General features: G+C 48.8%; 1 long non-coding RNA gene across 3 annotated transcripts; it reads right to left on the reverse strand.

The window, feature by feature from the left end:
- Positions 1-383: 383 nt before the first annotated feature.
- LOC132422335 (uncharacterized) lies at positions 384-12,875 on the reverse strand. Of its 3 annotated transcripts, none has more exons than XR_009518849.1 (3): positions 12,009-12,875; positions 9,571-9,680; positions 384-552 (listed from the first exon to the last, which is right to left on the reverse strand). It is a non-coding gene; the product is annotated as an uncharacterized lncRNA (long non-coding RNA). The 3 variants fall into 3 exon arrangements; XR_009518848.1 differs by having other exon boundaries at positions 384-746; XR_009518850.1 differs by lacking the exon at positions 12,009-12,875 and adding an exon at positions 11,498-11,863 and having other exon boundaries at positions 384-746.
- Between the last annotated feature and the right edge of the window lie 4,320 nt (positions 12,876-17,195).

Genomic DNA, 17,195 nt, shown 5'->3' on the forward strand with positions numbered 1-17,195 from the left:
TCGGTCGACTGGACACCGTTTACTGAGAAGACTTCCCTTACGGGCAGCGGTGCGTTTGTCCAGGCCACGCGACTCGGGTGCTCGGGTCCATTTCACTGTAGTGGCCTCGCCCCGCCCCACGCCCGAGGGTCCACGGCCGCCCACAGCCCACCCCTGAGGGTCTGAGGGGTGTGGAAGCTGCGGGGGGGGGGGGGGGGGCGGGGACAGGTGTGCCCCCCCAGGCCCATCTCCCATCACCTCCGCAGGCTCAGCCCCACAGAGGGCCCTTTAGGAGCCGCTGGGGCGTCCAAAGTGCTCCGGAGAGGAGGAACGCATTGTTTTCCAGGAAAGCTTTAACGAGGCCCTCCAGCCAAGATGGCACAAGAGGAATACAGGCGCACAATTGAATCCTTTATTTGAAAACGTTCAGACTAGGCTGTTTTTACAGACACATTCTGGCCTGATCCCCCCTCTCTGCCCGCTTCACGCCGCTGTGGCTTTCATGGGGAGCGGGCTGACGTTTCCCTCTGACGGCATCTTTTAGAGCTCGATGGCAGCAGGAAGAAACAATTCCTACCAAAGTCGAGAGGAAAAGAAAGTATAGCCAGTGAACCAGAACAACTTTTACTTATTCCCGTTTCAAAAGGCAGCGCCCACAAGGACAAAGCAGATGTTTGCCGTGCGGGCCACAGAGCCCTCGACTTCCCAGCTGACGGCCATTCAGGGGAGAGCGGACGGCGGCTTGAGAACTGCTCTCGTCATCCTCGCTGTAGGGAAGGAACAACTGATAAATGCATGAAAATAAGAAAAGCAAATGCACGAAAGGAATGCAGGTCTCCAGGAGCCACCCCGCGGGTCCCTGTGGACCTGCCGGACGGGGCGGGTCCACACCCCACTGGGCCCTCGCCACCGCTCGACGGCTACACCCCGTCCCAGCAACTGTCTGCAAATGCAACTGGATTTGGGAGGAGTCACGTGCTTCCCGTGAGCGGACGTGGCCTCCTCGTTTCTGAGCCTGACTCTCTCACCAGCACTCAGGTCCCCAGGACAACCTGCCTGAGAGCACGGTGTCCCCTCCTGCCCTGTCACAGGGGCCTCGTGGACAAAGACAGGCTCTCGAGCAGACGTGGTGGCCCTGACCGCCTCCCAGTGTGACGAGTGGCTGTTTGCTGAAGGTGCGGGCCGGGCTACGGGGGCTGCCACAGGAACTGCCCCAGGGGCTGTGGTGTGGCATCCCCGCACCTGTGTGTGGTGATGTGCAGGAAGGATCCAGTTCATTCATTCGGGCTTCAACAGCACGTGGTACCAGCTTTATGAAATGTTCAGTAAGACAAAGGGTAAAGCAAACACACCAGAAGCCACGTGAGAAGGTGGGACACTTGTCCGCAGTGTTCAGTGAACATCCTTCAAACTGGCCTGTAAAGTGAATCCCAATGGTCGTTGTGGGAAACTTGTAACAATTTAATTCTTCAGTTTATCTGGAGAAAAGAATCCAATGATAGCCAGGGAAGTCCTAAAAAGACAGAGTACGAAGGAGTGACTTTCCCTAAGAGATGTTAAAATATATGAAACTCCGCGTGGCAGGGGTGCGAAGCCGTCAGTGGACTCCAGGATTTCAGGAAGTCACTGTTGATTGAGACAGCATTTCAGGTCGGGTGTGAAGAGACGGAGCTTTTTAAAATGGTTTTAACACTGAAAATAACACTGATCTCTTCTTCATGTCTTATGCCCAAACCGATATGTTGATTACACTATGTAAAAATACCCATCCGTATTTTATTCTAATCCTTTATGGTTTCACGTCTGACTTTTGCTTACTTTTGGAGCTTGGGTGCAGAGTTCATCAAACCTCTCACTTCTGGAACGTGCGCTGTTCCAGTGGGTCACTTCTGGTCCAGCTACGTTGCTTTATGCCCTGCTCCGTTCCTCCAGCGAGTTCCATGTAGTCCCCCAATGTGACTGGGTATGTCCTTGTTTGTGTATGAACCGTGCGAACACACAGGGTGCTTCCTGAACTGATTTTAGTGGCATAATTGATATTTGCAATGATCTTACTCATAATTGTTGATTTTTTAAACTTAACACTGTTTTAAAGCTACGTCTCGATTTACGCTATTGTCACACAGCCGGTTTGCTGGTTCTCAAACCTGCTGCGTTTGGAATAGCCTGGGGTTTCAGAACAAATTGTGTCTGGTCCCAGCCCCAGAGACTGTGACTGACGGCACCTGGGGTGCAGCCTGGGTGCCGCATGTCTTAAAAGCAGGCCTAGTGGTTGCCACGTGCACAGAGGTGAAGGGCTGCCCCGCTCACTGCCTCTGGGGGCGGGTCAGGCACCACCTCACCTCCAGCCAGTGGCCACCACCATCCTCCTCCCCAGAGAAGGCGGCAGTGATAGGAGCCCGTCTCTCTGGCCCTCTGCCTGCATCCCCCGATGGTGCCCCGGGGGCAGGGTAAGTACCCGTCACCCAGGTTCTTCTCCACTGCTCTCCAGATGCCCGCGATGCCGGTTCCCCCGCCGGGCGGTGCTTCCCAGCACCCGCCTTCTCCTCCCATCTGGCGGGCGTGAAGTGACGGCCTGCTGCTTGCCCTTGCCTGCCCCCACTCCCCGTTACGGTGAGGCTGCTCACTCACCTGAGTGCCCCTCTGTGCATCGCCCACCCACCTCCTCTGCCCCAGTCCCGGCTCCCCCTTGCCTGGTGGTGGGCGGGAGCTCTGGTGGGTTCTTCAGGGCAGAGACCCTGGCAGGTTTCTGACGATGGAAACGGCTCCCCTCCGCCTGTTGCTCATCCGCAGTGTTGCCTGCAATACCCTCCACGGAACACACGCATCTAACTTTGATGCAGGCAGACCCAGCAGGTTTTCACCGTACGGTTTGTGGTCTTTGCGTTGTGAAGACAGTCCTACATTTTCCTGTTAGCTTCAAGGATCATGATTTCACTTTTGGAGCTTTATTCCAGCTCCCCCTTTTTGCATGTGGTGTGAGGCAGGGACGCCACAGGTAGTAGCCAGTATTCACACCTCTGACCGGACGGAGCATCCTTTCTCCATGCGTATCTGGCATAGAGCTGGTCCCACGTGTGGGGCTGCACTTTGGCTCTCCCTGCCTGTCCTTGCAAACCAGCCCCCTGCCTTATGGCCACGCCGTATCTCGGAGTCAGTAGCGGCAAGAACGGCTCCTCTTCCTATGTCACAGCTCTGCAGAGTCTGTTCCTATTACACCTGGCTGCTGCCGGTAGAGGACAACACTATAATACTGACTTTCTCCTGGGTCAGGTCAGATTGTCGATTGATCCCGTGCATTGGCTGTAGATGATCCAACCATCCACCTACTCCTAACTCCTCTACTTTGGAGTCAGGAACCTACAAAGCTCTTTTGAAACGCAGTGGGGGTGGAGGTCACCCTTATTGCTCCTGGTCTTGGAGAAGTGCACCAGCTCCTCTGCTGCGTGTCCCATAGAAGAGGGTAATAAAGCGCATCTGACGTGGTGGGGGCTGTGGCCTTGGTGGCCCTAAGTCTCTGATTGCAGCCCTAATTCTCCAGTGGGTATTGGACTATCACATTTTCGGTTTCTTCTCACACTAATTTTGGCATTCTTTATTTTCCCAGAAATGTCTGTTTTACTTAGGTTCTTGAATTTGTCGGTGTTTAGTTGATAATCTTCCCTTTCGTTGCTCTCTCGTCTACATAGTTGGCATAAATTGACCTATTATTTAGTTAACAGTTCTGAACAATATATCCATGTGGTTTAATAAATACATAGAAAGGTAGAGGTGAAAATTATCCCGCCTGCTAACTTTCCCAGTTCCATTCCTTCAAGAGGCAATCAGCTGTAACACTTTTTTGTGCATGCTTCCAGAGGTTTTTTTCTTTTAATTTACATACAAGAAATATTATACAAGAAAACACAAGTCTGCCCCCCCTTTTTACAGAAGAGACACGTTATCCTTGAAATATGTCAGTTGGCTTTTCAGCATCTATTGAGAATGTATTATGATATTTGCAGGTCTTCTAATATCTGATCATCACAGCCCCATTTGGTCCTAATGTGTTGCTGGATTCTGTTAGCTAAGATGTTAAAAAGGCTTTTGCATCAATATTCATGATGCAAGACTGGCCTGTTTTATTTTTGATGCATTCCAGACTTTGACGTTATATGCAATTTGTAAAAAGAATCTAGAATTGTCTATTCCTATTCTATGCTCTAGAACAGCTTAAAGGGCAGGTCTGGTGCTTTTTTCAGAGGTAGGTCTTTGACAAATTCCACTATTTTTTTCCATGGAAAGTGGTCTATTTAAAGTTTACATGTCTTCAAGTTCCCTTTGGTAAAGTATATTTTTCTATAAAGTTTTCCATCTGACAGAGGTTTAAATTGATTTTGACAATAATCAATTCTGATTTTTAAAAATTTACTCTCTTTCCATAGCTATTTCCCCTTATTACTTTTTCCAATTAAAAAAAAGTTGGGACTTCCCTGGCGGTCCGCTGGTTAAGGCTCCACACTTCCACTGCGGAGGGGACGTGGGCTCCATCCCTGGTCAGGGAATTAAGATTCTGCATTCCACATGGCGTGGCCAAAACAATAAAAAATAAAAAAATTTTAGTAAAATACACATAACATAAAATGTAGCACGTTAATGATTTTAAGTGTATGTTCAGTGGTATTAAATATATTCAGACTGTTGTGTACCCATCACCACCATCCAGCTCCGTAACTCTCTTCATCTTGCAAAAATGAAACGCTGTACCCATTACACGGTAAGCCCCTCCCCCCTCGGTTCCTGGCACCCACCACCTACTTTGCATTTCTCTGATGACTCTAGGTACCTTGTATCAGTGGGATCACACAGTATTTGTCTCTTTGTGACTGGCTTATTTCCCTCAGCACAATGTCCTCAAGGTTCAACCATGTTGTAGCATTTCTCGTTAGATTGCATACGATTTATATTGATTTCTTTTTGAATGTTTTACCATTCTTGCATATTCGGATTACACCTCAGTTGGCTATGGTGTATATCTGCATACACAGTTGACTGTGACTTGCTAATTTTTAAAGCACGTTTGTGTCCATGCTCATGTCAGAGATTGCTGTAATGTTTCTTTCTTGCAATGACCTTGCGGTCAGATATGAATAATGAGGTCATTCTGTTCTCTTAAATCAAGTTGTGAAGTATCACCTCTTTTTTTCCTCTTCCCTAGAAGAGTTTGTGTAAGACTGATGTCATTTCTTCCACAGCATTTGGAAGAATTTACTGGTGAAGCCAACTGGATCTGGAGTTTTTGTGGGAATGTTTTTAGTAGGACTATTTATGGTGTTTTTTTAAAATTAATTTATTTTTGGCTGCGTTGGGTCTTCATTGCTGCACGCGGGCTTTCTCTAGCTGCGGCGAGCAGGGGCTACTCCTGGCTGCAGTGCGCAGGCTTCTCATTGTGGTGGCTTCTCTTGTTGTGGAGCACGGGCTCCAGGCATGTGGGCTTCAGTAGTTGTGGTGCACGGGCTCAGTAGTGTGGCACTCGGGCTCAGTAGTTGCGGCTCTCGGGCTCTACAGCACAAGCTCAGTAGTTGTGGCTCTCAGGGTTCACTGCTCTGCGGCATGTGGGATCTTCCCGGACCAGGGCTTGTACCCATGTCGCCTGCATTGGCAGGCGGATTCTTAACCCCTGCACCACCAGGGAAGCCCCAGTAGGACTATTTAGACTTAAATTTTTTTCTTGTATTAGTTAAGGCAAGTTGCATTTTTCAGAATTTGTTCAATTTATCTACATTGTCAAGATGATTGGCATAAATTGTTCAGCACGTCCTTTTGTGAGTCAATATCTGTGGGATCCTTAGTGATGTCTCCGTTCTCATCTTTGACACTGTTAATTGTGCCTCCCTATCTTCCTCTTGATTAAACTTTCTAGTTTATCATTTTAATTATTCTATTTCAAGCAAACAATCTTTGGCTACTGATTTTCTTCTCCTGTATGATTTATATTTCATTAATTACTGATTTTATCATGGCTGTATTCTTTCTAATTGAGTGTTATTGTTTAATTTTTTGTTGCAATGTAAATAGAAGTGAGAGTTTTCTTTCTTCTTCCCTGACAGCAAGGAAAACAAAGGGAACGGCAAACCAGCTAGAGAAGAAACACAGCCTGGCCTGAAAGAGTTAATCACTCCTTGTTTTACTTTAACCGTCACTGATTTGTAGTAACTAGATTTGTACTTTACCAAGCTAACCTCACTCCCTGACACTATGTAATTTACATTCGGCACCCATCACCCCTGACTCCTTGTGAGTTACATCCCCTGCCTCTCACTCCCTAACCTTATTATGTCCGGCACTTACATTCTATACGCCCCTCATAACGAATTACCCCCTATACTATTTGCATTTCAGAAACAAGGTCACCAGCCGATAAACCAGAGGCAAACGGACGCAATTACCAGACTGCCGGACCCCAATTACCAGGCGGCCTGATGCCAGCTATGACTGTTTTGAAATAATGCAAAGGAAAGGAGGAACGCAAGACCTTCACTACTTTGATCCTCATCCTATACCCCGGACTGCGAGCTCCACATATAAAATCTTCCCTGATTTTCAAGGGGGCGCACAGTTTTTGAGGCGCTAGCCGGCTGTCTCTTCCCTTCTGCCTAGCAGAAAAGCAGAGCCATCTCTGTCTTCCTCCAAAACCTGTCTCCGTATTTCTGTTCGGCCTCGGTGCACAGGGAAGCCGAGATTTTGGCAATATTTTCTCAAATTCTTGAGTAAAGTACTTATTTCTTTGATATTCAGCATTTTGCCTAATATATGCAATTGAAAGTTATACTTTTTTTTTTTTTTTTTTGGCTGCAGCTTGTGGGATCTTAGTTCCCAGACTAGGGATCAAACCTGGGGCCACGGCAATGAAAGCACTGAGTCCTAACCACTGAACTATCAGGAAATTCCCCAAAGTTGTACATTTTCCTTTCAGTATAGCTTTAACTATGCCACACAAGTTTTTTGTTTGTTTGTTTTGGGCTTTTTTTGCGGTACGCGGGCCTCTCACTGCTGTGGCCTCTCCCGTTGCGGAGCACAGGCTCCGGACGCGCAGGCTCAGCGGCCATGGCTCACGGGCCCAGCCGCTCCGCGGCATGTGGGATCTTCCCGGACCGGGGCACGAACCCGTGTCCCCTGCATCGGCAGGCGGACTCTTAACCACTGCGCCACCAGGGAAGCTCCACACAAGTTTTTATACTTCATATTTTTATCATCCTCCAATTCAAAATATCTCCTAATTTCCACTGGGACTTCTCTTTGACTAATGGATCATTTAGAACTTTATCATGTTATTTTCAAACATTTGGGATTTCCTCACTTTGTACCTTTTGGTTACTGATTTCTAGGTTAATTTCAACGTGGTCATAGAGTATTGTATGTTTTGAACACTTCAAAAGTTGTTGAGGGATGCAAAAGGTCATCAGTTTTGGTAAATGTTCCTTGTGCACTTGGAAAAAAAGTGTATACCGCAGTCATCCATTAGATGCAGGGCTCTGTGCATGTCAACCAGGTCAGATTTGTCTATCATGATTTTCAAATCTTCCATATTGCCGCTGATTTTTGTCTGCTTGCGTGGTGTACCTTTCCCCATCCTTTCGTGCTGAGGCACTCACATTTACATGTGGCACTTGGAGGAACAATTGTTTGCTTTGTTTTGTTTTTTGTAATCCAGCCTGACAATCTTTGTCTTCAGTTAGAGGATTAATGTATTTTAATGATTTAACGAAATAGTAATTATTTTTGGTGTAATTAATGGTACATTTGTGTCAAAGTTACCATATTACAGTTTGCTTTGTAGTGGTCTCCCCTGTCCCTTTTAAATCCTTCTCTGACACATTTTGACTAATATCTAAATATTTCCTATTATGTCCCCTAAATACGATTTCTGTTTTTCTTTTAATGATTTCCCCCATGCATCCTTGATATGTTAGAGTTAGTACTCAGCCTCCTGGACAAAGCAACCACACTTCAACTCTTGAATCCCATTTACCTATCCTAGCTTTTTTTTTTCTTTCTGTATCCTAATTTTACATTTATTTAAATTCTACGAGATATTGTATTGCTGCAGTCAGTCAGCAGCAATACAATATCTGGGTTTCCCCACATATGTACCCTTTCTATTGTTTTCCACAATTTTCTCTATTATCTCTCTTTAAAAAAACAAGATTTCCCTTCTGCCTGAAAATTTTCCTTTAACATTTATTTTAGTGAGAATTGCTATTGGCAAATTCTCTCAATTTTTGTTCATTTTAATATATCTTAACTTCATATTTACTCTCAAAAAGCATTTTAACTGGATAGAGAATTCTAGGTGAGCTGTTATTTCCCCAGGATTTTAAATATACCCTTCAATTGTCTCCCAGCTTCCATCATTTTGTGAAGAAGTCAGCTGTCTGTAACCCTGTTAACAATTTTCCCTTTATTTACATTTTTGACAGTTGGACTATGATGTGCCCAGGTGTGCTTTCCTTGTGTCCATTTTGCTTCATGTTTGTAGATTTTCACAAATATGTGGTTTGATGTCTTCCATTGCCTTGGGAATTTCTTGACCAGCGTCTCTTCAAATATTTCCTGCCCCTCGTTCTCTCTCTCCTCCTTCTGGGCTTCCCATCCATGCATGTTATAGCTTTTCACTAAATCTCAGGTGTTTTTATGCTCCTTTTGACATTTTCTGCCGACCTCTCTGCCAGTTCACTGACCTCTGTTCTGTGCTCTCACCCATCACTAAATCCACCTTCAAGTACTTAATTTCAATTAATGTAGATTTAACTCTAGTATTTCCATTGATTAAAAAAACGATTTCAGTTCTCCTGTGAAATTGGTCATCCTGTCATATTTCTGTTTATATATTAATAGTTAATTTAATTGTTTAAAACTGGCAGGGAAGGGTTAAAAACAGTTAATTTAAAATCCACATCTGGCAAGTCCAGCATCTGTTCACATTCGATACTGTTTACATTGTCTTTTTGTCCCAAGGTTTTTGGCCACTTGGTCCTTGGTATGGTTGGGAAGTTTGAGGGTGTTGTGGATACCATGCATGGAAACAGAGGTCTTGGATGATGTATTTTCCTCCAAAGATCACTTAATTCACTTCTAGGGGGAAGTGAGTCAAGAAATCTAAACACTGAAGAAGTTTAAAAATCACAAAGAGAGAGCCACAAACCACGGAGCTCATGACATCTGAAGCAGAAGTGTTAGGACAGATTATCTCAAATAAGTATGACAAATATGCTTTAAAAGTAAAGGAAGACATTAGCAATAGGAAAAAGAAAAAATACCCTGAAAAAAGAAGAAAGTAGAAATAGTAGGTACACAGTAGTTGAAAGAACAAACTATTTTGAGGGCATAAGAAAGCTATTCTACAAGGTCTCAAAAGATTTGCCAACAAAACCCACAATGAAAACATTTTTGGAGGAAACCTCAAAATATAAAGAAACAAACCCAGAAAAGCTGCAAGAGATGTGAGAAGAAAAAAAGAAAGATTAAAACGATAACTTTATAAAGTTTGTTGTTGTCTTAAGAAAAAACTAAGACCAAAGAAAAGAAACATGGACACACGTATGTACGAACCCAGAACAAGAACTCCCAGTAGTTTCACAGATGAGGGACCAGGACGTGGAGACCAGGGGTTCTGAGAGCCACTAAACCCTCCTCTGGTCGAGTGAGCATTTGCTATCAATCTGAATAAAGGCAAAAACAAGAAAAATGAATGAGAAAATGTAGAGCAAATGGAACTTTACGAGGTGATAGGAAACGTCCAAATACATCACTAAACCTGAAAACCTGGGTGGGCTGACAGGGCTGTGCCAGGCCTCCTGGGTTTGCTGGACACCTCTTCGCAGTTCCCTTCACCTCACTGACCTTTCCTCCTGGTCCCCAGCCTCAGAGCTCAAGCGCCTAGGTCTCTGTACAGCGATGCATGGATGTGTCCTTCTGGTGGTCACGTGATGCCCTTGGCTCCTCCCCCTGGGACCCCAGATGTGCATTTCCATGACATCCACTCTGGGTGCCCCTCCAGCACGTTCATTACGTGTCCCCCATATCTCCCCTGCTCTCAGGAAGTGGCAGCCCCTCCTCTAGGGGCTCCGGATGAAACCCCAGGATTCTCCTGGCAGCCCCCTCACACTCCACCCAGCCATGAGCAGACGCTCTCAGCTCTCCTGCCAACCCACCCAGGACCCAGGCACTCGCACCCCTGTCCCAATCCAGCCGCCCTGGGCACTGGCCACAGCCTCCTGGCAGGTCTTGCTCTTATGCCCCCCTTAGTGTATCCTCCACGGGGAGCCAAAGGATCCCTAGAACTGAGAGCCAGGCCCAGCCACCCCCTAAGAAGCCCCCCGTGCCCACCCTCCTCCCTCCCGGTAGGAGCTAGAGTCCCCAAAATGCCTGCAGCCCCAGGTCATTGCCCGCCCTCCCCAGCTTCCTCCAGCCCAACCCACTTGTCCTGCCCCCAGGATAGGAGTTCTCTGGGCCGGGTCCCATAGGCCTTCGGTTTCTGCCCAGAGGCGGCACCATGGACGCACCCCATCCCCTGGGCCCCTGCTTTCACGGTCGCTGCGTGGACATGGCACACAGACATGTTCATGGCTTCCCAGCCTCACCAGGTGGCTGCGCCCTGGGCCCAGGGCAGGGCAGCCCCCAGCGCAGGGGCCAGCGCCCCCAGGGCAGAGGCACTAGTCAGGGGTCCAGCTCTGCCCTTCCGTCCAGCCCCCTCATATGGAAGTAATACTGGGCCTCATACAAGATCCTGGTTCTTGTTTCAAATTATGAAACAAACATTCTCCCCGGATAATACCACTTCGGCCACGAGTGAGGCTTTGAATTCCAGCTTCAAGGGCAAGTTTAATTAGCTCTCAACCATAGCATGTAGGTTTGTAGTAAGCTGGATGCCGTCCCCTGCTACCAATTAAAAGTAACTATTAGACGCATCCCTTTGAATTATTTGAATCTGCACGCATGTTACGCCCTTCACAGAGACTTCGTGAACAAAAGTACAAACTTCAAAAATAATTAATGCAATTTAAGGACAAAAAAATAAGCTTCAAAGCCGCACAAAACAGCAGAACTTCATCAAAGCAGAGAAAGCAAATCTGTTTCCAGTTAGGATTTGAAACCCGACCAGCGGCCCAGGGTCTAATCTTGAGAGGAGGCTTGCGAAACACTTTGGAAGGAGGCCACCATGCCCTCCCCGCCTCTGCAGTCATGACACAGCTTCGTGCCCAGAAGGACAGAAGGACGTCTGTCCTCACTGTTCTAAGGGAAGAAGTTCCCTTTGCTCAGAGAAGAGTCTGCCCAACGCCCAGCGACATGCTGTCTAAAGGTCCGCTCTAGGCTACGCTACTTCCTAGAACAAGCCCTTCTCCCAGTTGGGCCTTTTCTAGAAACTTCAGTTCAGGGCCTCCCGTGCGTGAGTATTCACTAAAAGGCTGTTAAAAAGACGAGCTACATGTGAAAATGCATAAGAGGTTAGTTGTAAGTGTTCATCACACCGACCTACTTGAGAATTAGCCGTTGGTTCCGGATGAGACCCCCGTCACTCCGGAAAGCACACAAGCTCCTTTAAAGTGTACCTGTCGGTGTTGCATCTCATCTCGTGACTCTGGTGGTCCAGGAGGGCAGAAACCAACCGCGTTAAAGGCCCTCGGCCTCCCTTCCTGTCTTCCTCTGCCCAGAGTCCCCAGAGGGGAGAAGAACGCAGGCCTCCTTGGAAATCCGCTCTTACGTTTAAGCTCTGGCCAGGAACTCACTCTTTGTCAGCATCTCCATGACACCATGTTAAGTCAATTAAGGCAAAACTCGAGTCTCTGGCCCGCGAGGGCTGAACAGTGGACAAAGCTGACAGGCTGTCTGATGTGGCCGCTGCCCGGACCATCTGTCTCAATCTTTGATCTCCTTTGGGCCCCCGTTTCTCCCCCAGTTCATTAGAGCTCAGGAGCCCCCTCACCCACCCAGAGTCCCAGTGTGGCGTCCCTGTGTCTCCGAGGAGACGGGGCGCACTCCTGCCTCACCTGGCCCGGCGGTGGGCGACGTCACCTGCCCAGGTGAGGCAGGCCAGCCCTCCCAGGCTCCGGCTCCTCCAGAAAGGCCGGCAGACCGGCGAGCCTGCTCCCCCAAGCCTGCCGTGCCCGCAGAGTTTGTACGAGGCTCGGAACTCCTGCGTCCCCTGCCCTGACGGCTCACCGCTCGCCCCGCCGGCGTGTGTCGGTCCCTAGTGTGTGTAGGGCGCTCGGTGGGCGCAGGGACATCGGGGAGACAGTTCCTGCTGTGAGAGCCCTGGAAGCCGAGAGGGAGGGAAGTAAAGCACCAAAGAGAAGAGAGAGGAGGGCGGGTCCCTCTGCTGGGGGCGGCCCCTCGGGAGGAAGGGGACACACGCCCATCGCCCCCGGCCCCTGCTGAGACCTGGGCGCCCCGCCTCTCCCACGCGTCCCCGCTGGGCGTGGTGCGGGGTCAGGGTTCTCATCGTCCCCAGGTCCTCCCTCCGCTCCGGGGGCCTCTCCGGGTGCTCTGGGGCGGAGTGGCTGCAGCCCGGCTCTCGGCCCTCTGGGCAGGACCGACACTCTGCAAGTCAGGAAGACAGGATTCGACGCAGGTTCAGCACATGCAACCCTCCCCAGGCGAGCACTCAGAGCGAAGCAGAGCGAACGCCAGGGGCCTGTGGGCACGTCCCGTCACCCAGCTGGGCTCCCGTGGAGAAGAGGGGGCACGACGTGCCACACCCAGAGACCCTCCCCCTCCGTGGGCTGTTCGTGGTCCATCTGGTTCCCTTTGTACAAATTGGAGGGTGAGGTGTGAGTTCCGTGACACGCGTGAGACTCGGGTCCTGTCCTGTCTGCCAAGCGTCCGGCACCTTTACCACGGAGCCGCCAGCGAAAGAGGACTCGCGCGGCGCCTGCCTGCAGGACGGCGACAGCTGCGCGGACGGCGGCAGGCGGAAGTTCCCGTGGGGGAGGGAGGGGGTGCGCATGCGCATGGGAACACAAACGGCCACCCTGGCCCGGCGCGGCCCTGGGGCCCACGTGACCGCCCGATGCCACGGGGCGGGGCTTTTCTCCCGGAGAAGCGGACCCTCGGGCTGGAGGGAGGGGCCGCTCAGGGCAGGGCTGGCCGGACGCTCTCAGCGCGGACGCCCTCAGGGCTGGGTCGGCAGAGGGTTGGGCCCCAGGCCTCGGGTCACTCGCCGAAACCAGCCGAGCACAGAGCCGGCGGCACCGCGGGTGCTCTCGGTTCTCGGACAGCCCTGGGCCGGGGCTGAGGGGCGGCGGCGGCGCCACCCACGTGGCCTGCCTGTGCTCTCCGGGCGCCTGAGACCCGGGCCCTGAGCGCCCGGCGGGGGAGGGAAGGCGGCGCTTCCGGTGCCCGGGTTCGCCCGAAAATTCACGAGAAAAGCGGGTGAGGCGTAGCATGTTGTCCGTGGGAGAGCTTTGATTACACGTTCATTTCGCTAAGGGATTCAGTCTCTCCTTTTTCCCTTGTGTCAGTTTTGGAAAATTGTGTTGAGGATCTCATGCATTTCCTTTGCATTTTCAAATGTAACAGCGCAGAGTGTTTCAGAGTGCGCTCTGACAGCCTTTCACTGTCCGCAGAACACACAGCAACATCACGTTTTATTTTCGATGTTAGTAATTTAGGCCTTTTCCCCTCTTCGTTCACTTTTGTCAGGGTTTTATCAGTGTTTTTGATCTTTTCAAAGAGCCATCTTTTTAAAAACAACGCTTTAGCCTGTGGGGTTTTTATGTTATTAGCTTCTGTCCTTATCCTTATTATTTCCTTCCTGACACTTTCATTGGCTTTAATTTGCTTTTCTTTAATTTCTGAAGATGGAAATCAGGTCATTGTTTTTAAATTCTTTTTTCCCCTAAATATTCATTTAAGGCTATAAAACCACCGCACCCCCCAAGTTTAAATTTGTCGTATGTTTATCGCTCAGTCCAAATACGTTCTAATTTCCATGGTGATTTATTTTTGACCCACGGGTTATCCAAAAGGTTATTGCTTAATTTCCAAACATTCGAGGATTTCTTAAATCGTGTTTCTGCTGTCCCGCTGCAGTTAGAGAAAACACGCTCCGGCGATCCAGTCCTTCAGTTCTGCGGAGTCTTGCCTCGTGACCCACTTGTCAGTTCAATGTCCTGCGTACCTTTGAAAGGCTTGTGTTCTATGCACTGAACGCGCTGGTCTACATTTGTCAATTATGTAAATGTGTTTTACAAACCTATGTCTTTACGCAGTTTGTTCCCAGTTGCTAAGCTTCGTGTGCTGAAATCTCCCGCGATGACTGTGGACTCACCCACTTTATCCTTTGGTTCTGTGGACCTGACATCCGTCACCACTTAGGCTGTGTCTCGTGCACAAATCAGAATCACCGCACCGCCCGCTGGATGGCCTTTTCACCCCCGTGAGCACCCCAGCCCCACAGTCTGCCCCGACCTTGACCTTAGGGTCCAGCCGGTGTTCGCAGCGCAGGCCCGGTGCCTCCCTGCCCCGCCCCTCCCACGTGAGGCACCCCGTGAGCCCGCAGCATCCCGGGTCCCACACGACACCCCGGCTGTCGGATGTGGCGGCGGGCGGCCCTTCCGTGGCCTCCACTCCACCTGCATTCTGGTGCCTCCACCTGGGATGCCTTCCTCCACCCGAGTAACTCACCTGGCGTTTCCTTCGGTGCCGGCCCCTGGCAACGTCTTATCTCTGGTGTTCAGCCTGGAATGTCTGTTCCGTCTTCGTGTTGAAGGCTACTCACATGGGTACAGGAGTCTGGATGTACTCACTTTCTCTTAGCACCACAAAGATGCCAGTCTGTTCTTTTCTGGCTTGCATCACTTTATTGCCCCTTATGAAGTGATATTTGTGTTTTTTCTCTGGCTTTTAAAATATGTCCCTTAATTGGGAGATTGGGATTGACATATATACCCTAATATGTATAAAATAGATAACTAATAGAAAACAAAATAAAATATGTCCCTTGGCCCTTGGTGTTCAGCAGTTCTCCTGTGCTTTGTCGACACATCAATACGTGGTTTCCTTAGCACTGATCTTGGCGTTGGAATTGGTCTTGCTTCCCGACTCTCTCTCTAGGGCTCCAAATATGTACGTGGGGTTAGGTGTTTTCATCACGTCTTCACCTTTTAAACTATGTTTATTTTCTATTTTAATTCTTTTGTCTTTCTTCTTCAGCCCAGGTACTTCCTACGTCTTACAGTCCAGCTTTCCAACCCCCTCTTCTCCTGTGTCTAATCTGCTTTTAAACCTGCCTCTGAAGAGTTGTCTTAAACATTGTTTTTATAACTTAATGGAGAAATAATTGATATACAAAAATACAAAAAGTGATTGTATTTAGAGTGTGCAATTTGGTGAGTCTCATCACATAGATACACACCTGTGAGCCCATCACCACTGTCAAGGCTGAGCACGTCTCACCCCTGTGACTCCCGTGGACCTCAGGCCGACGCCCTTCTCCTTCACATCTGGGTGTTACTGTCCTGTCTCCTGGCCACTGCTGCAGGTCTTGATAAGCCTGCATCTGTCTAAATGCTCCTTGGCAGGCAAATTGTCTTTTTTCAACATGCTTTCAAGCTGTTTTTATTGTTCGTATCTTGCAATCTCACTACGATACAATGGATCTAGGTTGGGTTTATTCTATTTCTTTTGCTATTTACTGCCAGCCATTAAGGTTTTTCTTTTCTGTTCTTCTGTGACTCCCATGAAAACTAGCTGAACATTTGCATTCTCTCTTCCACGTATGTTAATTCCTCTTTCATGTTTTTCCATCTCTTTTTCTCTATGAATGAACACTGTGGGTTATTTCTTCAAAGCATAACTTTCAGTGATGTTTCATCTGTTGCTTATCCCATCCTTTGTATTTTTAATTTCAATGAACAGTATACTTCATCCTTAGGAGTTTATTTATGAACTGAATGTTTGTGTCCCCCCAAATTAATATGCTGAAACCCTCACCCCTGATGTGATGGTGTTAGGAGGTGGGAGCTTTGGGAGCTGACGAGGTCATGAGGGTGCTGCCCCCATGATGGGATCAGTGCCCTGAAGACAGAGACCCTACAGAGCTCCCTCACACTTCCTGTGTTTTGGGCACACAGTGAGAAAATGGCAGTCTATGACCCAGGAAGCGTCCTCACCAGAACCCGATCCTGCTGATCCCAGACCTGCAGCCTCCAGAGCTGTGAGGAATACACGTCGTCATGTAAGCCTCTGGTCTGTGGTGTTTTTGTCATAGCAGCTGAACCGATAAGACAAAGTTTTATTTTCTCCTTTTAAAAATTATTCCTGTTTGTTTTTGCATTTCATGTTTGTTCTTCATTTTTATATTTTATTTTGGCTTCAGGTCCCTCCTTTATAATTAATGATTTTAAACGTAGTGACTTGGCAGATTCCAGGGTTTGAACCCTTTGCTTTGTGGCCTCTGCCCACTCTGTAGTGCTCCCCTGTCTCCCTGCGCGTTTGTCCTTAGGATTACGGGCTGCTGTTCAGGGGGATCCGAGCAGGCGGTGCCCCTTCAGCACATCCTGGCCTTTACTTTCGGCAGGAATCCTGGCTTATCACCAGCTTGGAAACATGTTTGTTTGTCGTTTTACCTTGGTGGTTCCTGGATCACAGAAGTAATGTAAATGTGGGCTCAATTATATTAGTGAATCCATCTCATTTTATCAGGAGGCAGGTATTTTTCTGAATGTATTGTTTCTTCCTCGTAAGCTCAGCTACTCCTCTCCCATCCTTATTTTGCTTTGCTGTGTTTTCCTCAGCATTTCTGTCTGCACGCAGTGGGGCGTCCCTTGCTTTTTGATGTGTCTCAGCAGCTTGCACACGGGAAGATGCCAAGGCCCTCGCTCGGCTGGGCCTCTAGCACTCGGGCCCTGCCTCACCACAGTCTGATGGAGGAAGCAGATGTGAAAACGTAACATCAGGCTGTGCTGCGGTGTGACAAGTGTTCTCACCCAGAGTCAAGTCTGGGTGCAGCGGGGGGCAGGGGAGCAGTGCCTGCCACAGACAACCTATGTCTCAAGGAAGGACAGAAGCTCCTCCCAGAAGTTTTGTATAATTGCTACTAATGCAATTAAAATGTTACTAAAATAATTTAATTACCAAAGAAAAGTAAAATCAGTATAAGTGCAGGTCAAGGAGCAGGCCATTGGCTTCTTAGCATCCCAGGCTAAGAAGCCAATGTGTGTGCAGAGCACCCAGTG

This window comes from Delphinus delphis, chromosome 3, assembly GCF_949987515.2.
Source record: "Delphinus delphis chromosome 3, mDelDel1.2, whole genome shotgun sequence".
NCBI lineage: Eukaryota > Metazoa > Chordata > Mammalia > Artiodactyla > Delphinidae > Delphinus > Delphinus delphis.